At 50.2% G+C, this 16669-nt stretch overlaps 1 long non-coding RNA gene and 7 other non-coding genes across 57 annotated transcripts in view; all 8 read right to left on the bottom strand.

The window, feature by feature from the left end:
- The window catches only part of LOC106022685, a 216861-nt gene extending 200203 nt beyond the window's left edge, over positions 1–16658 (bottom strand). For 13 of the 50 annotated variants that reach the window (XR_005871850.1, XR_005871853.1, XR_005871852.1 and 10 more), the window contains exons 1-6: positions 15881–16650; positions 13374–13512; positions 10868–11006; positions 8360–8498; positions 3319–3457; positions 812–950 (exon numbers count right to left, since the gene is read on the bottom strand). This is a non-coding gene — a long non-coding RNA (uncharacterized LOC106022685). Of the gene's footprint in view, positions 1–305; positions 613–811; positions 951–3318; positions 3458–8359; positions 8499–9242; positions 9331–10361; positions 10669–10867; positions 11007–11749; positions 11838–12867; positions 13175–13373; positions 13513–14256; positions 14838–14968; positions 15682–15880 lie in introns of those variants that run through there. The other 37 variants (XR_005871892.1, XR_005871886.1, XR_005871891.1 and 34 more) reach the window with 22 other exon arrangements.
- LOC121134985 lies at positions 448–541 on the bottom strand. The gene has a single exon (XR_005872178.1). It is a non-coding gene; the product is annotated as a small nucleolar RNA SNORD116 (small nucleolar RNA).
- On the bottom strand, positions 2955–3048 carry LOC121134983. The gene has a single exon (XR_005872176.1). It is a non-coding gene; the product is annotated as a small nucleolar RNA SNORD116 (small nucleolar RNA).
- LOC121134993 lies at positions 5464–5559 on the bottom strand. Its single transcript, XR_005872186.1, has one exon. It is a non-coding gene; the product is annotated as a small nucleolar RNA SNORD116 (small nucleolar RNA).
- Positions 7996–8089, bottom strand: LOC121134982. Its single transcript, XR_005872175.1, has one exon. It is a non-coding gene; the product is annotated as a small nucleolar RNA SNORD116 (small nucleolar RNA).
- LOC121134981 lies at positions 10504–10597 on the bottom strand. Its single transcript, XR_005872174.1, has one exon. It is a non-coding gene; the product is annotated as a small nucleolar RNA SNORD116 (small nucleolar RNA).
- On the bottom strand, positions 13010–13103 carry LOC121134980. Its single transcript, XR_005872173.1, has one exon. It is a non-coding gene; the product is annotated as a small nucleolar RNA SNORD116 (small nucleolar RNA).
- LOC121134979 lies at positions 15517–15610 on the bottom strand. The gene has a single exon (XR_005872172.1). It is a non-coding gene; the product is annotated as a small nucleolar RNA SNORD116 (small nucleolar RNA).
- Positions 16659–16669: the final 11 nt, after the last annotated feature.

Here is a 16669-nt window from a genome sequence, read left to right as displayed (position 1 = left end):
CCTGCCACAAGAAGTCACGTCCCAGGGCACAATAACCTGCAGGATGCAATTCACAGTCCCACTCAGCAGCAACCCTGCATTTGTTCTTCTTGCGAAGACTTGAAGTGGCCCCATCCCAGGACCTGTTTTCCGCTATGAGCAGTGCAAATCAGAGGGGCTTCTGATCTTCCTCTCCAATTGCTAACTCTGCAGCCCAGCTGAAGGCCACTGCTAGTAGACGCCATCCCTACCCAATGCCTCTCAAGATTTCTAGTCAACCACACCAAGGGATGGTTCCAGGAGAGCAGGATTAGTGCCGTCTTTACCATGGCCAAGATTGCTGGCAGAGTGGGGAAAGAACCAGGCCATGGTTATGGAGTCTGGCTACTGCTGGAGTCGGGCAGGAGCAATGGAGTGGTTCCTGAGCCTGTGTCTGACTCCTGGAGGACTTGGCTGACCCAAGTTGCTGGACCTCAGTCCCGATGAGAGCGGCGGTATTGAGTTTTCACTCATTTTGTTCAGCTTTTCCAAGGAATGTTTGACTGGGAATCATCATCGATCCACGCATGCTGTGGTGCACTTGCACAGAGATATTCAGCACTGACACTCAAGGACACTGCGGGTGTTGGTGGGCTGCAAGAAATACCAAGAAATTCCCCAAGGTGGCAGAAGAAACTCGTTTCAATGGGACCCTGTACACAAAAGGGCAGCACCTTGAGACCCTCAAGCTAGTACTGGTGCAGACACGCCCGGATTCACAAACGCTTAGTCCTAGCAGCACCACCAAGACCCGCGTTCCCTGAACATACGGTTCCCTGATTGGGAGGCTTACCTTCAACTCCGTGCTTTCCCGTTCGTGTCCCCAGAGCCATGAAACTTCACTGGTGGCCCAGGCACTTTCCTCCAGCCTAGGCTAAAGATGAGGTGCAACTCTCTCTGCACTCCGGCCATGCCACACAATGATTTCAACACTGGGGACACATGAAAAAAGCACATGCCAACGTTACAGTTGGAACCGTCCACATGGTTCTGGGAAAGGTTGGCCTGCCTGGTCTCCATGGGATAATCAGATCACTTCTGCTCTCTCCCACTCCTGCTCTGCCCAAGAGCACTCCAGCATGGCTCATCAGAAAGTGCACAGTTTTGCAGCAGGGGATAACGGCTCCTCCTTGCTCTTGTGAGTTCATTTGCCCCACTCTGCGGTCAACCAAAATATTTCATGCTGGACCGCACATCCAGTTACCTCGACAGTAGTGAGCACACTCTTCAAGATAATGCTCAGAACCACCTCTGACATAGTGACCACACACAGTCTGTCAAACTCGTGCTGCTATTTCCACCTCAGTTCTGCTATCAGATCTTTCCAGGACCACTGGACACACTACGACCCCCACACCCCTGCCTATCTGCCACATCGACACAGCCTCGTCCACCCTGGCTTCCTCCATCTTGTCCTCCCTCCTCATCTCAGAACAATGTTTGGCAACTATTTTTTATGGCATGTCTTCAGCAATCTACAACACTCTGCCCTGCTAATCATCTCATTTACCTCAGGGCAGGCCACTCCAAAGATTCCTCTTTGGCATTCTTCCCAAGGGATGGTATACTGTCTGGGCATACCCTACGTTTTCACTCATCTGTCCTTGATCTCAGTCTGTATTTGAAACTAGCATCCTTCTGTCATTCCATCTGCTTTCATTCTCGACTCTCTTTACCTGTGCATCTGTATCTCAGGCTGGCTGCCAGTCTCAGACCCTCTCTCTTCAAGGAACACACCATAATTCAACAGTCAATGATGTCGCTCTGCACAGGAAAAACCATCTCATTGTTTGTTCAAGGGGTATGTCACTTGCGGGCTGAGGCCTCTCCAAAAGAGTGGCACCCTAAAGGATTCCAGGCACAAAAAACACAGTCCTGGGATCTAAAGTCTATTGGGTGATCTCCACTACACACGAGCCGAGGTTTGAGCCTGTCTTGACCTAAGGATTGGAAAACTAACATGCATCTCTACTATAGGTTACTCATCTGGCCACAGCAGAACCCCTATTGGAGGAGTCATTTCCAGCTCAAAAGCACAAAAGACAGTACCTCTCCTACACTCCATTGACATGGCTTGCCATCCAGACAGGCACTCTAGTACCTGAGAACGCCGTAAAGTATCTTGACCCCATTGTGCCCTCCTGGGAACCCAGGGAGTCTGAGGTCAGTGCTTAAGGAATCACAACACCAACAAAGGATTCTTCTTTGCAGATTTCCAAACAGTTCAGCACTAGTGCCTCTTTAAGCTATCCCGATGTCCCCCCTTTGTAAGACTGCCTTCCAGAGAGAATCACTCCGGGGCATTTGGTAGATCTCATCTGGAAAGGCAGTCTTGATATGTCTGCTTTCATCCTCTCACAACTTAAGAACTTTTTCCTAGAAAACCTACCAAATGAGTCAATTCTGGCCATTAATGGACATCAAAGGCCTCACCAAATTTCTTCAGCTCCCTAGAAAAGAGAAACCCTCAAGTCAAGAGACCACAACTATCCTGCCACAAGAAGTCACGTCCCAGGGCACAATAACCTGCAGGATGCAATTCACAGTCCCACTCAGCAGCAACCCTGCATTTGTTCTTCTTGCGAAGACTTGAAGTGGCCCCATCCCAGGACCTGTTTTCCGCTATGAGCAGTGCAAATCAGAGGGGCTTCTGATCTTCCTCTCCAATTGCTAACTCTGCAGCCCAGCTGAAGGCCACTGCTAGTAGACGCCATCCCTACCCAATGCCTCTCAAGATTTCTAGTCAACCACACTAAGGGATGGTTCCAGGAGAGCAGGATTAGTGCCGTCTTTACCATGGCCAAGATTGCTGGCAGAGTGGGCAAAGAACCAGGCCATGGTTATGAGTCTGGCTACTGCTGGAGTCGGGCAGGAGCAATGGAGTGGTTCCTGAGCCTGTGTCTGACTCCTGGAGGACTTGGCTGACCCAAGTTGCTGGACCTCAGTCCCGATGAGAGCGGCGGTATTGAGTTTTCACTCATTTTGTTCAGCTTTTCCAAGGAATGTTTGACTGGGAATCATCATCGATCCACGCATGCTGTGGTGCACTTGCACAGAGATATTCAGCACTGACACTCAAGGACACTGCGGGTGTTGGTGGGCTGCAAGAAATACCAAGAAATTCCCCAAGGTGGCAGAATAAACTCGTTTCAATGGGACCCTGTACACAAAAGGGCAGCACCTTGAGACCCTCAAGCTAGTACTGGTGCAGACACGCCCGGATTCACAAACGCTTAGTCCTAGCAGCACCACCAAGACCCGCGTTCCCTGAACATACGGTTCCCTGATTGGGAGGCTTACCTTCAACTCCGTGCTTTCCCGTTCGTGTCCACAGAGCCATGAAACTTCACTGGTGGCCCAGGCACTTTCCTCCAGCCTAGGCTAAAGATGAGGTGCAACTCTCTTTGCACTCCGGCCATGCCACACAATGATTTCAACACTGGGGACACATGAAAAAAGCACATGACAACGTTACAGTTGGAACCGTCCACATGGTTCTGGGAAAGGTTGGCCTGCCTGGTCTCCATGGGATAATCAGATCACTTCTGCTCTCTCCCACTCCTGCTCTGCCCAAGAGCACTCCAGCATGGCTCATCAGAAAGTGCACAGTTTTGCAGCAGGGGATAACGGCTCCTCCTTGCTCTTGTGAGTTCATTTGCCCCACTCTGCGGTCAACCAAAATATTTCATGCTGGACCGCACATCCAGTTACCCCTCGACAGTAGTGAGCACACTCTTCAAGATAATGCTCACAACCACCTCTGACATAGTGACCACACACAGTCTGTCAAACTCGTGATGCTATTTCCACCTCAGTTCTGCTATCAGATCTTTCCAGGACCACTGGACACACTACGACCCCCCACACCCCTGCCTATCTGCCACATCGACACAGCCTCGTCCACCCTGGCTTCCTCCATCTTGTCCTCCCTCCTCATCTCAGAACAATGTTTGGCAACTATTTTTTATGGCATGTCTTCAGCAATCTACAACACTCTGCCCTGCTAATCATCTCATTTACCTCAGGGTGAAGCTACACTCCAAAGATTCCTCTTTGGCATCTCTTCCCAAGGGATGGTATACTGTCTGGGCATACCCTTACTGCTTTCACTCATCTGTCCTTGATCTCAGTCTGTATTTGAAACTAGCATCCTTCAGGTCATTCCATCTGCTTTCATTCTCGACTCTCTTTACCTGTGGCATCTGTATCTCAGGATGGCTGCCAGTCTCAGACCCTCTCTCTTCAAGGAACACACCATAATTCACACAGTCAATGATGTCGCTCTGCACAGGAAAAACCATCTCATTGTTTGTTCAGGGGTATGTCACTATGCGGGCCGAGGCCTCTCCAAAAGAGTGGCACCCTAAAGGATTCCAGGCACAAAACACAGTCTGGGATCTAAAGTCTATTGGGTGATCTCGCCACACACACTGCGCCGAGGTTTGAGCCTGTCTTGGACCTAAGGATTGGAAAACTAACAGCATCTCTACTATAGGTTACTTCGATCTGCACACAGCAGAACCCCTATTGAGGAGTCATTTAGTCTCAAAAGCACAAAAGACAGTACCTCTCCACACTCGCATTGACATGGCTTGCCATCCAGAGAGGCACTCTAGTACCTGAGAACGTCTGTGAAAGTATCTTGACCCCATTGTGCCTCCTGGAACCCAGGGAGTTCTGAGGGTCAGTGCTTAAGGAATCACAAATACCAACAAAGGATTCTTCTTGCGATTCTCAAACAGTTCAAAGTACACTAGTGCCTCTTGGCTATCCCATGTCCTCCTTGTAAGACTACCTTCCAGAGAGAATCACTCCTGGCATTTGGAGATCTCATCTGGAAAGGCAGTCCCTGATATGTCTGGCTTTATCCTCTCACAACTTAAGAACTTTTTCCTGAGAAAACCTACCAAATGAGTCAATTTTGCCATTAATGGACATCAAAGGGCCTCACCAAATTTCTTCAGCTCCTTAGAAAAGAGAAACCTCAAGTCAAGAGACCACAACTATCCTGCCACAAGAAGTCACGTCCCAGGGCACAAGAACCTGCAGGATGCAATTCACAGCTCCACTCAGCAGCAACCCTGCATTTGTTCTTCTTAGCAAGACTCGAAGGGCCCCATCCCAGGACCTGTTTTCCGCTAGGAGCAGTGCAAACCAGAGGGGCTTCTGATCTTCTTCCAATTGCTAACTCTGCAGCCCAGCCGAAGGCCACTGCTAGTAGACGCCATCCCTACCCAATGCCTCTCAAGATTTCTAACCAACCACACTAAGGGATGGTTCCAGGAGAGCAGATTAGCTGCCGTTCTGACTCATGGCCAAGATTGCTGGCAGAGTGGGGAAAGAACTAGCCATGGGTTATGGGAGTTCACACAGCTGGAGTCGGGTGAGCAACGGAGTGGTTCCTGAGCCGTGTCTGACTCTGGAGGACTTGGCTGACCTGGTTGCTGACCCCAGTCCCGATGAGAGCGCGCGATGTATTGAGGCTCACTCATTTATTTCAGCTTTTCCAAGGAATGTTTGACTGGGAATCATCATCGATCCACTGATGCTGTGGTGCACTGCACAGAGATATTCAGCACTGACACTCAAGGACACTGCTGGGTGGGCTGCAAGAAATACCAAGAAATTCCCAAGGTGGCAGAATAAACCCGCTCAATGGACCCTGCACACAAAGGGCAGCACCTTGAGACCCTCAAGCTAGTACTGGTGCAGACATCGCCTCGGATTCACAAACGCTTAGTCCAGCAGCACCACCAAGACCCGCTGCTCCTCGAATCATACGGCTCCCTGATTGGGAGGCTTACCTTCAACTCAGGGCTTTCGCCCGTGGTCCACAGAGCCATGAAACTGCACTTCAGTGGCCCAGGTGCACTTTCCTCCAGCCTAGGTTCAAAGATGAGGTGCAACTCTCTTTGTACTCGGCCATGCCACACAATGATTTCAACACTGGGGATGACGTGAAAAAAGCACATGACAATCGTCAGCAGTTGGAAACCGGCTCCATGGTTCTGGGAAAGGTTGGCCTGCCTGGTCTCCATGGGATAATCAGATCACTTCTGCTCTCTCCCACTCCTGCTCTGCCCAAGAGCACTCCAGCATGGCTCATCAGAAAGTGCACAGTTTTGCAGCAGGGGATAACGGCTCCTCCTTGCTCTTGTGAGTTCATTTGCCCCACTCTGCGGTCAACCAAAATATTTCATGCTGGACCGCACATCCAGTTACCTCGACAGTAGTGAGCACACTCTTCAAGATAATGCTCAGAACCACCTCTGACATAGTGACCACACACAGTCTGTCAAACTCAGTGCTGCTATTTCCACCTCAGTTCTGCTATCAGATCTTTCCAGGACCACTGGACACACTACGACCCCCACACCCCTGCCTATCTGCCACATCGACACAGCCTCGTCCACCCTGGCTTCCTCCATCTTGTCCTCCTCCTCATCTCAGAACAATGTTTGGCAACTATTTTTATGGCATGTCTTCAGCAATCTACAACACTCTGCCCTGCTACATCATCTCATTTACCTCTAGGGTGCCACTCAAAGATTCCTCTCTTGGTGCATTCTTCCCAAGGATGGTGATACCTGTCTGGCATACCCTACGTTTTCACTCATCTGTCCTTGATCTCAGTCTGTATTTGAAACTAGCATCCTTCCTCGGTCATTCCATCTCGCTACCCACTTCTCGACTCTCTTCACCTGTGCGCCTAGGGATTCAGATGGCTCGCCAGCCCTAGACCTTCCTCTGGCGTAAGCGCACCATAATCTGAACAGCTGCTGATGATCGCTTCGTGCACAGGAAAAACCATCTCATCGTTGGTTCATGGTGTATGCTCACTTGGCGGGTTGAGGTGCCTCTCCAAGATAGGCACGTGGCATCCCAGGGGCGCCTGAAAACACAGTACCTCGGATCCAAAGTCTATTGGGTGGATCTCCACTCACACACGGTGCCGAGGCTGCTTGAGCCTGTCTCTGGCCCCAGGATTGGAAAACTAACATGTGCATCTCTACTATAGGTTACCCATCTGGCCACAGCAGAACCCCTATTGGAGGAGTCATTTCCAGCTCAAGTAGCACAAAGACAGTACCTCTCCTACACTCCATTGACATGGCTTGCCATCCAGACAGGCACTCTAGTACCTGAGAACGCCGTAAAGTATCTTGACCCCATTGTGCCCTCCTGGGAACCCAGGGAGTCTGAGGTCAGTGCTTAAGGAATCACAACACCAACAAAGGATTCTTCGTTGCAGATTTCCAAACAGTTCAGCACTAGTGCCTCTTTAAGCTATCCCGATGTCCCCCTTTGTAAGACTGCCTTCCAGAGAGAATCACTCCGGGGCATTTGGTAGATCTCATCTGGAAAGGCAGTCTTGATATGTCTGCTTTCATCCTCTCACAACTTAAGAACTTTTTCCTAGAAAACCTACCAAATGAGTCAATTCTGGCCATTAATGGACATCAAAGGCCTCACCAAATTTCTTCAGCTCCCTAGAAAAGAGAAACCCTCAAGTCAAGAGACCACAACTATCCTGCCACAAGAAGTCACGTCCCAGGGCACAATAACCTGCAGGATGCAATTCACAGTCCCACTCAGCAGCAACCCTGCATTTGTTCTTCTTGCGAAGACTTGAAGTGGCCCCATCCCAGGACCTGTTTTCCGCTATGAGCAGTGCAAATCAGAGGGGCTTCTGATCTTCCTCTCCAATTGCTAACTCTGCAGCCCAGCTGAAGGCCACTGCTAGTAGACGCCATCCCTACCCAATGCCTCTCAAGATTTCTAGTCAACCACACCAAGGGATGGTTCCAGGAGAGCAGGATTAGTGCCGTCTTTACCATGGCCAAGATTGCTGGCAGAGTGGGGAAAGAACCAGGCCATGGTTATGGAGTCTGTCTACTGCTGGAGTCGGGCAGGAGCAATGGAGTGGTTCCTGAGCCTGTGTCTGACTCCTGGAGGACTTGGGTGACCCAAGTTGCTGGACCTCAGTCCCGATGAGAGCGGCGGTATTGAGTTTTCACTCATTTTGTTCAGCTTTTCCAAGGAATGTTTGACTGGGAATCATCATCGATCCACGCATGCTGTGGTGCACTTGCACAGAGATATTCAGCACTGACACTCAAGGACACTGCGGGTGTTGGTGGGCTGCAAGAAATACCAAGAAATTCCCCAAGGTGGCAGAAGAAACTCGTTTCAATGGGACCCTGTACACAAAAGGGCAGCACCTTGAGACCCTCAAGCTAGTACTGGTGCAGACACGCCCGGATTCACAAACGCTTAGTCCTAGCAGCACCACCAAGACCCGCGTTCCCTGAACATACGGTTCCCTGATTGGGAGGCTTACCTTCAACTCCGTGCTTTCCCGTTCGTGTCCACAGAGCCATGAAACTTCACTGGTGGCCCAGGCACTTTCCTCCAGCCTAGGCTAAAGATGAGGTGCAACTCTCTCTGCACTCCGGCCATGCCACACAATGATTTCAACACTGGGGACACATGAAAAAAGCACATGCCAACGTTACAGTTGGAACCGTCCACATGGTTCTGGGAAAGGTTGGCCTGCCTGGTCTCCATGGGATAATCAGATCACTTCTGCTCTCTCCCACTCCTGCTCTGCCCAAGAGCACTCCAGCATGGCTCATCAGAAAGTGCACAGTTTTGCAGCAGGGGATAACGGCTCCTCCTTGCTCTTGTGAGTTCATTTGCCCCACTCTGCGGTCAACCAAAATATTTCATGCTGGACCGCACATCCAGTTACCTCGACAGTAGTGAGCACACTCTTCAAGATAATGCTCACAACCACCTCTGACATAGTGACCACACACAGTCTGTCAAACTCGTGCTGCTATTTCCACCTCAGTTCTGCTATCAGATCTTTCCAGGACCACTGGACACACTAAGACCCCCACACCACTGCCTATCTGCCACATCGACACAGCCTCGTCCACCCTGGCTTCCTCCATCTTGTCCTCCCTCCTCATCTCAGAACAATGTTTGGCAACTATTTTTTATGGCATGTCTTCAGCAATCTACAACACTCTGCCCTGCTAATCATCTCATTTACCTCAGGGCAGGCCACTCCAAAGATTCCTCTTTGGCATTCTTCCCAAGGGATGGTATACTGTCTGGGCATACCCTACGTTTTCACTCATCTGTCCTTGATCTCAGTCTGTATTTGAAACTAGCATCCTTCTGTCATTCCATCTGCTTTCATTCTCGACTCTCTTTACCTGTGCATCTGTATCTCAGGCTGGCTGCCAGTCTCAGACCCTCTCTCTTCAAGGAACACACCATAAGTCCACAGTCAACGATGTCGCTCTGCACAGGAAAAACCATCTCATTGTTTGTTCAAGGGGTATGTCACTTGCGGGCTGAGGCCTCTCCAAAAGAGTGGCACCCTAAAGGATTCCAGGCACAAAAAACACAGTCCTGGGATCTAAAGTCTATTGGGTGATCTCCACTACACACGAGCCGAGGTTTGAGCCTGTCTTGACCTAAGGATTGGAAAACTAACATGCATCTCTACTATAGGTTACTCATCTGGCCACAGCAGAACCCCTATTGGAGGAGTCATTTCCAGCTCAAAAGCACAAAAGACAGTACCTCTCCTACACTCCATTGACATGGCTTGCCATCCAGACAGGCACTCTAGTACCTGAGAACGCCGTAAAGTATCTTGACCCCATTGTGCCCTCCTGGGAACCCAGGGAGTCTGAGGTCAGTGCTTAAGGAATCACAACACCAACAAAGGATTCTTCGTTGCAGATTTCCAAACAGTTCAGCACTAGTGCCTCTTTAAGCTATCCCGATGTCCCCCCTTTGTAAGACTGCCTTCCAGAGAGAATCACTCCGGGGCATTTGGTAGATCTCATCTGGAAAGGCAGTCTTGATATGTCTGCTTTCATCCTCTCACAACTTAAGAACTTTTTCCTAGAAAACCTACCAAATGAGTCAATTCTGGCCATCAATGGACATCAAAGGCCTCACCAAATTTCTTCAGCTCCCTAGAAAAGAGAAACCCTCAAGTCAAGAGACCACAACTATCCTGCCACAAGAAGTCACGTCCCAGGGCACAATAACCTGCAGGATGCAATTCACAGTCCCACTCAGCAGCAACCCTGCATTTGTTCTTCTTGCGAAGACTTGAAGTGGCCCCATCCCAGGACCTGTTTTCCACTATGAGCAGTGCAAATCAGAGGGGCTTCTGATCTTCCTCTCCAATTGCTAACTCTGCAGCCCAGCTGAAGGCCACTGCTAGTAGACGCCATCCCTACCCAATGCCTCTCAAGATTTCTAGTCAACCACACCAAGGGATGGTTCCAGGAGAGCAGGATTAGTGCCGTCTTTACCATGGCCAAGATTGCTGGCAGAGTGGGGAAAGAACCAGGCCATGGTTATGGAGTCTGGCTACTGCTGGAGTCGGGCAGGAGCAATGGAGTGGTTCCTGAGCCTGTGTCTGACTCCTGGAGGACTTGGGTGACCCAAGTTGCTGGACCTCAGTCCCGATGAGAGCGGCGGTATTGAGTTTTCACTCATTTTGTTCAGCTTTTCCAAGGAATGTTTGACTGGGAATCATCATCGATCCACGCATGCTGTGGTGCACTTGCACAGAGATATTCAGCACTGACACTCAAGGACACTGCGGGTGTTGGTGGGCTGCAAGAAATACCAAGAAATTCCCCAAGGTGGCAGAAGAAACTCGTTTCAATGGGACCCTGTACACAAAAGGGCAGCACCTTGAGACCCTCAAGCTAGTACTGGTGCAGACACGCCCGGGTTCACAAACGCTTAGTCCTAGCAGCACCACCAAGACCCGCGTTCCCTGAACATATGGTTCCCTGATTGGGAGGCTTACCTTCAACTCCGTGCTTTCCCGTTCGTGTCCCCAGAGCCATGAAACTTCACTGGTGGCCCAGGCACTTTCCTCCAGCCTAGGCTAAAGATGAGGTGCAACTCTCTCTGCACTCCGGCCATGCCACACAATGATTTCAACACTGGGGACACATGAAAAATCACATGCCAACGTTACAGTTGGAACCGTCCACATGGTTCTGGGAAAGGTTGGCCTGCCTGGTCTCCATGGGATAATCAGATCACTTCTGCTCTCTCCCACTCCTGCTCTGCCCAAGAGCACTCCAGCATGGCTCATCAGAAAGTGCACAGTTTTGCAGCAGGGGATAACGGCTCCTCCTTGCTCTTGTGAGTTCATTTGCCCCACTCTGCGGTCAACCAAAATATTTCATGCTGGACCGCACATCCAGTTACCTCGACAGTAGTGAGCACACTCTTCAAGATAATGCTCAGAACCACCTCTGACATAGTGACCACACACAGTCTGTCAAACTCGTGCTGCTATTTCCACCTCAGTTCTGCTATCAGATCTTTCCAGGACCACTGGACACACTACGACCCCCACACCCCTGCCTATCTGCCACATCGACACAGCCTCGTCCACCCTGGCTTCCTCCATCTTGTCCTCCCTCCTCATCTCAGAACAATGTTTGGCAACTATTTTTTATGGCATGTCTTCAGCAATCTACAACACTCTGCCCTGCTAATCATCTCAATTACCTCAGGGCAGGCCACTCCAAAGATTCCTCTTTGGCATTCTTCCCAAGGGATGGTATACTGTCTGGGCATACCCTACGTTTTCACTCATCTGTCCTTGATCTCAGTCTGTATTTGAAACTAGCATCCTTCTGTCATTCCATCTGCTTTCATTCTCGACTCTCTTTACCTGTGCATCTGTATCTCAGGCTGGCTGCCAGTCTCAGACCCTCTCTCTTCAAGGAACACACCATAATTCAACAGTCAATGATGTCGCTCTGCACAGGAAAAACCATCTCATTGTTTGTTCAAGGGGTATGTCACTTGCGGGCTGAGGCCTCTCCAAAAGAGTGGCACCCTAAAGGATTCCAGGCACAAAAAACACAGTCCTGGGATCTAAAGTCTATTGGGTGATCTCCACTACACACGAGCCGAGGTTTGAGCCTGTCTTGACCTAAGGATTGGAAAACTAACATGCATCTCTACTATAGGTTCCTCATCTGGCCACAGCAGAACCCCTATTGGAGGAATCATTTCCAGCTCAAAAGCACAAAAGACAGTACCTCTCCTACACTCCATTGACATGGCTTGCCATCCAGACAGGCACTCTAGTACCTGAGAACGCCGTAAAGTATCTTGACCCCATTGTGCCCTCCTGGGAACCCAGGGAGTCTGAGGTCAGTGCTTAAGGAATCACAACACCAACAAAGGATTCTTCGTTGCAGATTTCCAAACAGTTCAGCACTAGTGCCTCTTTAAGCTATCCCGATGTCCCCCTTTGTAAGACTGCCTTCCAGAGAGAATCACTCCGGGGCATTTGGTAGATCTCATCTGGAAAGGCAGTCTTGATATGTCTGCTTTCATCCTCTCACAACTTAAGAACTTTTTCCTAGAAAACCTGCCAAATGAGTCAATTCTGGCCATCAATGGACATCAAAGGCCTCACCAAATTTCTTCAGCTCCCTAGAAAAGAGAAACCCTCAAGTCAAGAGACCACAACTATCCTGCCACAAGAAGTCACGTCCCAGGGCACAATAACCTGCAGGATGCAATTCACAGTCCCACTCAGCAGCAACCCTGCATTTGTTCTTCTTGCGAAGACTTGAAGTGGCCCCATCCCAGGACCTGTTTTCCACTATGAGCAGTGCAAATCAGAGGGGCTTCTGATCTTCCTCTCCAATTGCTAACTCTGCAGCCCAGCTGAAGGCCACTGCTAGTAGACGCCATCCCTACCCAATGCCTCTCAAGATTTCTAGTCAACCACACCAAGGGATGGTTCCAGGAGAGCAGGATTAGTGCCGTCTTTACCATGGCCAAGATTGCTGGCAGAGTGGGGAAAGAACCAGGCCATGGTTATGGAGTCTGGCTACTGCTGGAGTCGGGCAGGAGCAATGGAGTGGTTCCTGAGCCTGTGTCTGACTCCTGGAGGACTTGGGTGACCCAAGTTGCTGGACCTCAGTCCCGATGAGAGCGGCGGTATTGAGTTTTCACTCATTTTGTTCAGCTTTTCCAAGGAATGTTTGACTGGGAATCATCATCGATCCACGCATGCTGTGGTGCACTTGCACAGAGATATTCAGCACTGACACTCAAGGACACTGCGGGTGTTGGTGGGCTGCAAGAAATACCAAGAAATTCCCCAAGGTGGCAGAAGAAACTCGTTTCAATGGGACCCTGTACACAAAAGGGCAGCACCTTGAGACCCTCAAGCTAGTACTGGTGCAGACACGCCCGGGTTCACAAACGCTTAGTCCTAGCAGCACCACCAAGACCCGCGTTCCCTGAACATATGGTTCCCTGATTGGGAGGCTTACCTTCAACTCCGTGCTTTCCCGTTCGTGTCCCCAGAGCCATGAAACTTCACTGGTGGCCCAGGCACTTTCCTCCAGCCTAGGCTAAAGATGAGGTGCAACTCTCTCTGCACTCCGGCCATGCCACACAATGATTTCAACACTGGGGACACATGAAAAAAGCACATGCCAACGTTACAGTTGGAACCGTCCACATGGTTCTGGGAAAGGTTGGCCTGCCTGGTCTCCATGGGATAATCAGATCACTTCTGCTCTCTCCCACTCCTGCTCTGCCCAAGAGCACTCCAGCATGGCTCATCAGAAAGTGCACAGTTTTGCAGCAGGGGATAACGGCTCCTCCTTGCTCTTGTGAGTTCATTTGCCCCACTCTGCGGTCAACCAAAATATTTCATGCTGGACCGCACATCCAGTTACCTCGACAGTAGTGAGCACACTCTTCAAGATAATGCTCAGAACCACCTCTGACATAGTGACCACACACAGTCTGTCAAACTCGTGCTGCTATTTCCACCTCAGTTCTGCTATCAGATCTTTCCAGGACCACTGGACACACTACGACCCCCACACCCCTGCCTATCTGCCACATCGACACAGCCTCGTCCACCCTGGCTTCCTCCATCTTGTCCTCCCTCCTCATCTCAGAACAATGTTTGGCAACTATTTTTTATGGCATGTCTTCAGCAATCTACAACACTCTGCCCTGCTAATCATCTCAATTACCTCAGGGCAGGCCACTCCAAAGATTCCTCTTTGGCATTCTTCCCAAGGGATGGTATACTGTCTGGGCATACCCTACGTTTTCACTCATCTGTCCTTGATCTCAGTCTGTATTTGAAACTAGCATCCTTCTGTCATTCCATCTGCTTTCATTCTCGACTCTCTTTACCTGTGCATCTGTATCTCAGGCTGGCTGCCAGTCTCAGACCCTCTCTCTTCAAGGAACACACCATAATTCAACAGTCAATGATGTCGCTCTGCACAGGAAAAACCATCTCATTGTTTGTTCAAGGGGTATGTCACTTGCGGGCTGAGGCCTCTCCAAAAGAGTGGCACCCTAAAGGATTCCAGGCACAAAAAACACAGTCCTGGGATCTAAAGTCTATTGGGTGATCTCCACTACACACGAGCCGAGGTTTGAGCCTGTCTTGACCTAAGGATTGGAAAACTAACATGCATCTCTACTATAGGTTACTCATCTGGCCACAGCAGAACCCCTATTGGAGGAGTCATTTCCAGCTCAAAAGCACAAAAGACAGTACCTCTCCTACACTCCATTGACATGGCTTGCCATCCAGACAGGCACTCTAGTACCTGAGAACGCCGTAAAGTATCTTGACCCCATTGTGCCCTCCTGGGAACCCAGGGAGTCTGAGGTCAGTGCTTAAGGAATCACAACACCAACAAAGGATTCTTCGTTGCAGATTTCCAAACAGTTCAGCACTAGTGCCTCTTTAAGCTATCCCGATGTCCCCCTTTGTAAGACTGCCTTCCAGAGAGAATCACTCCGGGGCATTTGGTAGATCTCATCTGGAAAGGCAGTCTTGATATGTCTGCTTTCATCCTCTCACAACTTAAGAACTTTTTCCTAGAAAACCTACCAAATGAGTCAATTCTGGCCATTAATGGACATCAAAGGCCTCACCAAATTTCTTCAGCTCCCTAGAAAAGAGAAACCCTCAAGTCAAGAGACCACAACTATCCTGCCACAAGAAGTCACGTCCCAGGGCACAATAACCTGCAGGATGCAATTCACAGTCCCACTCAGCAGCAACCCTGCATTTGTTCTTCTTGCGAAGACTTGAAGTGGCCCCATCCCAGGACCTGTTTTCCACTATGAGCAGTGCAAATCAGAGGGGCTTCTGATCTTCCTCTCCAATTGCTAACTCTGCAGCCCAGCTGAAGGCCACTGCTAGTAGACGCCATCCCTACCCAATGCCTCTCAAGATTTCTAGTCAACCACACCAAGGGATGGTTCCAGGAGAGCAGGATTAGTGCCGTCTTTACCATGGCCAAGATTGCTGGCAGAGTGGGGAAAGAACCAGGCCATGGTTATGGAGTCTGGCTACTGCTGGAGTCGGGCAGGAGCAATGGAGTGGTTCCTGAGCCTGTGTCTGACTCCTGGAGGACTTGGCTGACCCAAGTTGCTGGACCTCAGTCCCGATGAGAGCGGCGGTATTGAGTTTTCACTCATTTTGTTCAGCTTTTCCAAGGAATGTTTGACTGGGAATCATCATCGATCCACGCATGCTGTGGTGCACTTGCACAGAGATATTCAGCACTGACACTCAAGGACACTGCGGGTGTTGGTGGGCTGCAAGAAATACCAAGAAATTCCCCAAGGTGGCAGAAGAAACTCGTTTCAATGGGACCCTGTACACAAAAGGGCAGCACCTTGAGACCCTCAAGCTAGTACTGGTGCAGACACGCCCGGATTCACAAACGCTTAGTCCTAGCAGCACCACCAAGACCCGCGTTCCCTGAACATACGGTTCCCTGATTGGGAGGCTTACCTTCAACTCCGTGCTTTCCCGTTCGTGTCCACAGAGCCATGAAACTTCACTGGTGGCCCAGGCACTTTCCTCCAGCCTAGGCTAAAGATGAGGTGCAACTCTCTCTGCACTCCGGCCATGCCACACAATGATTTCAACACTGGGGACACATGAAAAAAGCACATGCCAACGTTACAGTTGGAACCGTCCACATGGTTCTGGGAAAGGTTGGCCTGCCTGGTCTCCATGGGATAATCAGATCACTTCTGCTCTCTCCCACTCCTGCTCTGCCCAAGAGCACTCCAGCATGGCTCATCAGAAAGTGCACAGTTTTGCAGCAGGGGATAACGGCTCCTCCTTGCTCTTGTGAGTTCATTTGCCCCACTCTGCGGTCAACCAAAATATTTCATGCTGGACCGCACATCCAGTTACCTCGACAGTAGTGAGCACACTCTTCAAGATAATGCTCAGAACCACCTCTGACATAGTGACCACACACAGTCTGTCAAACTCGTGCTGCTATTTCCACCTCAGTTCTGCTATCAGATCTTTCCAGGACCACTGGACACACTAAGACCCCCACACCACTGCCTATCTGCCACATCGACACAGCCTCGTCCACCCTGGCTTCCTCCATCTTGTCCTCCCTCCTCATCTCAGAACAATGTTTGGCAACTATTTTTTATGGCATGTCTTCAGCAATCTACAACACTCTGCCCTGCTAATCATCTCATTTACCTCAGGGCAGGCCACTCCAAAGATTCCTCTTTGGCATTCTTCCCAAGGGATGGTATACTGTCTGGGCATACC

Source organism: Mesocricetus auratus, unplaced genomic scaffold, assembly GCF_017639785.1.
Source record: "Mesocricetus auratus isolate SY011 unplaced genomic scaffold, BCM_Maur_2.0 Super-Scaffold_100030, whole genome shotgun sequence".
NCBI classification, from domain to species: Eukaryota; Metazoa; Chordata; class Mammalia; order Rodentia; family Cricetidae; genus Mesocricetus; species Mesocricetus auratus.
The sequence above is the reverse complement of the archived record's forward strand: the minus strand, read 5'-3'. Positions and strand labels throughout refer to the sequence as shown.